The following is a 4,274-nucleotide window of genomic DNA, read 5'->3' as shown; positions in this document are numbered from 1 at the left end:
CAGGCTGTAACTAGTGGGGCACCACAAAGATTAGTGCTGGGGCCTCAGCCATTCACAATCTACATCAATGATTTTCATGAGGGGACCAATTGTAATATATCCAAGTTTGCTGATGATGCAAAGCTGGGTGGGAATGCAACTTGTGAGGAGGATGCAAAGATGCTTCAAGGGGATATAGACAAGCTAAGTGAGTGGGCAAGAACATGGCAAAATGGAATATAATGTGGAGAAATGTGAAGAAATCCACTTTGGTAGGAAAAATAGAAAAGCAGAGTATTTATTATATGATTAGAGATTGAGAACTGTTGGTGTTCAGAGGGACCTGGTTGTCCTTGTACATGAATCATTGATTGTTAACATGCAGTTACAACAAGCAGTTAGGAAAGCACATTGTATGTTGGCCTTCATTACAAGAGGATTTAAGTATAAGAGTAAAGACGTCTTACTGCAATTATAAAGGGCTCTGGTGTTATCACACCTGGAGTATTGTGTACAGTTTTGTCTTACCTAAGGAAGGATATACTTGCCATAGAGGGAGTGCAAAGAAGGTTCAGTAGACTGATTCCTGGGATGGACGGATTGCCCTATGAGGAGAGATTGAGTAGACGAGGCCTATATTATCTCCAGTTTAGAAGAATGAGAGATGATCTGATTGAAACATACACAATACTTACAGGGCTTGAGAGGGTAGATGCAGGGAGGAATTTTCTCTTGGCTGGAGAGTCTAGAACCAGGGGTCACTGTCTCAGAATAAGGGGTCTGCCACTTAGGACTGAGATGAGGAGATTTTTTTTCACTCAGAAGGTGGTGAATCTTTGGAATTCTCTACCCCAGAGGGCTGTAGAGGCTCAGTCTTCGAGTATAAGGAGTCTTGCAAATAAGGTGGATGAACTGAAGGTGTTGATAAACACATGGGAGTATGATATTGTTGCTATCACGGAGACATGGTTGAGGGAGGGGCAAGACTGGCAGCTCAATATTCCGGGGTACAGAATCTTCAGGCGAGACAGAGGGGGAGGTATAAGAGGAGGGGGTGTCGCAATATTAATTAAGGAGTCAATTACTGCAGTAAGGAGGGATGATATATTAGCAGGGTCCTCTAATGAGGCCATATGGGTGGAGCTTAAAAACAAAAAGGGGGCAAGCACTTTGCTGGGAGTGTACTATAGGCCTCCAAACAGTCAGGGGGAGATAGAGGAACATATATGTAGGCAAATCTCAGAGAAATATGCAAATAATCGGGTAATAATAATGGGGGATTTCAACTTCCCCAATATTAACTGGGATAGTCAGAGTGTGAAAGGCTCAGAGGGTGTAGAATTCTTAAAGTGCATCCAGGAGAGCTTTTTGAGCCAGCATGTAGAAAGTCCTACAAGAGAGGGGGCGGTACTGGACCTAATTCTAGGAATGTGGCCGGCCAAGTGGAAAAAGTGCTAGTAGGTGAGCACTTTGGTGATAGTGACCATAATATGGTAAGATTTAAGGTGGTCATGGAAAAGGACAGGGATGGGCCGGAAATAAAGGTTCTAAATTGGGGGAAGGCCGATTTTAATAGGATAAGGCAGGATCTGGCCAAAATGGACTGGGATCAGCTACTTGTAGGAAAATCCTCATCGGAGCAATGGGAGGCTTTCAGAAGGGAGATTGAGATCATACAATGGCAACATGTTCCCGTAAAGGTCAAGAGTGGTTCCAAAAACCACAGGGAACCGTGAATGTCAGGGGATATACGAGAATGGATTAGGAAAAAAAGGAGGGCTTTTGGTAGATACAAAAGGCTAAAGACGGAGGAAGCCCTAGAGGAGTACAAAAAGTGCAGGGGGATACTTAAAAAAGAAATTAGGAGATCAAGGAGGGGCCATGAAATAACACTGGCAAGCAAAATAAAGGAAAATCCGAAGATGTTTTATAAGTATATTAAGGGTAAGAGGATAACTAGGGAAAAAATAGGGCCCATTAGGGACAAAAGTGGCAATCTGTGTGTGGAGCCGGAAGATGTAGGAGGGGTTCTAAATGAATTTTTTGCATCTGTTTTCACTATGGAGAAGGACGATGTAGACATAGAAATAGGGCGGGGGGACTGTGATATGCTCGAACATATTAACATCGAGAGGGAGGAGGTATTGGCGGTTTTAGCTGGTCTAAAAACGGATAAATCCCCAGGCCCGGATGAAATGTATCCCAGGCTGCTGTGTGAGGCAAAGTAGGAGATTGCGGGGGCTCTAACACATATATTCAGGACCTCTCTGGCCACAGGGGATGTGCCAGAGGACTGGAGAACCGCTAATGTAGTACTATTATTCAAGAAGGGTAGTAGGGAAAAACCGGGGAACTACAGGCCAGTGAGCCTAACATCAGTGGTAGGAAAATTATTGGAAAAAATCCTGAGGGACAAAATTTGTCTCCACTTGGAGAGGCAAGGATTAATCAGGGATAGTCAACATGGCTTTGTCAAGGGAAGATCATGTCTGACTAATTTGATTGAATTTTTTGAGGGGGTGACTAGGTGTGTGGATGAGGGTAATGCAGTGGATGTGGTATACATGGATTTCAGTAAGGCCTTTGATAAAGTCCCGCACAGGAGACTGGTCAAGAAGGTAAGAGCCAATGGAATCCAGGGTGCCTTGGCACATTGGATACAAAACTGGCTTAGTGGCAGAAGGCAGAGGGTGATGGTCGAAGGTTGTTTTTGTGACTGGAAGCCTGTGGCCAGTGGGGTACCACAGGGATCGGTGCTGGGTCCCTTGCTGTTTGTGGTCTACATTAATGACTTGGATATGAATGTAAAGGGTATGATCAGTAAGTTCGCGGATGATACAAAAATTGGTAGGGTGGTAAATAGCGAGGAGGGTAGCCTCAGTCTGCAGGACGATATAGATGGGTTGGTCAGATGGGCAGAACAGTGGCAAATGGAATTTAACCCGGAAAAGTGCGAGGTGATGCACTTTGGGGGGACTAACAAGGCAAGGGAATACACAATGAATGGAAAGACCCTAGGCAAGATGGAGGGTCAGAGGGATCTGGGTGTGCAAGTACACAGATCCCTGAAGGCAGCGGAACAGGTGGATAAGGTGGTAAAAAAGGCATATGGGATACTTGCCTTCATTAGCCGAGGCATTGAATATAGGAGCAAGGAGGTTATGATGGAGCTGTATAAAACACTGGTTAGGCCACAGCTGGAATACTGTGTGCAGTTCTGGTCACCACACTACAGGAAGGATGTGATCGCGTTAGAGAGGGTGCAGAGGAGGTTCACCAGGATGTTACCAGGGCTGGAGCACTTCAGCTATGAAGAGAGACTGGCCAGATTGGGTTTGTTTTCCTTGGAGCAGAGGAGGCTGAGGGGGGACATGGTTGAGGTGTACAAAATTATGAGGGGCATAGATAGGATGGATGCTGAGGAGCTTTTTCCCTTAGTAGAGGGGTCAATAACTAGGGGGCATAGATTCAAGGTAAAGGGCGGGAGGTTTAGAGGGGATTTGAGAAAGAACTTTTTCACCCAGAGGGTGGTTGGTGTCTGGAACTCACTGCCTGAAAGGGTTGTGGAGGCAGAAACCCTCACAACATTTAAGAAGCATTTGGATGAGCACTTGAAATGCCATAGCATACAAGGCTACGGGCCAAATGCTGGAATATGGGATTAGATTAGACAGGGCTTGATGGCCGGCGCGGACACGATGGGCCGAAGGGCCTCTATCCGTGCTGTATTATTCTATGACTCTATGACTCTATAATCAAGGCAGAGATCGATAGATTGTGGATATTAAGGGAATCAAGGGCTATGGAGATAGTGCAGTAAAGTAGAGTTCAGGTAGAAGATCAGCCATCATCTTATTGAATGGTGGAGCAGGCTCGAGGGTCCAAATGGCCTACTCCTGCTCCTAATTCTTATGTTCTTAAGTTCTTGCTGCCTCGTCATTAGTCATTGATCAGGGCCAAGGACCCCGTTCTATTGGTCCAGGAGACAATGGGAGGCAGAGTCTGATGGGGAGATCAGCGCCTGCAACATTCACACCAAGATTTCAGAATTACAGATAACCACCATTGTAACACATTGTTTCTACACTAAAGGAAACTTTATATATTAATTAAAGTGGAGTGTCTCATTGCAGTACCTGCGGTGTGAAGCAGTTAACACTGACGCCACAAGTTCTACACCACTGCTGTAATCAATCATGACTGATCTTTTTTAATCTTAAACGGGAACGGCGCTGTTTTGGCGGGAATCGATTATGTTCACCCGGAGAAAGCAGCAAACATCAAACACATGGCAC

Source organism: Somniosus microcephalus, unplaced genomic scaffold (assembly GCF_052327205.1).
Source record: "Somniosus microcephalus isolate GS21.2 unplaced genomic scaffold, FLI_Smic_1.0 unresolved_chr2, whole genome shotgun sequence".
In the NCBI taxonomy this organism is placed as follows: Eukaryota; Metazoa; Chordata; class Chondrichthyes; order Squaliformes; family Somniosidae; genus Somniosus; species Somniosus microcephalus.
Note: the sequence above shows the minus strand (reverse complement) of the source record.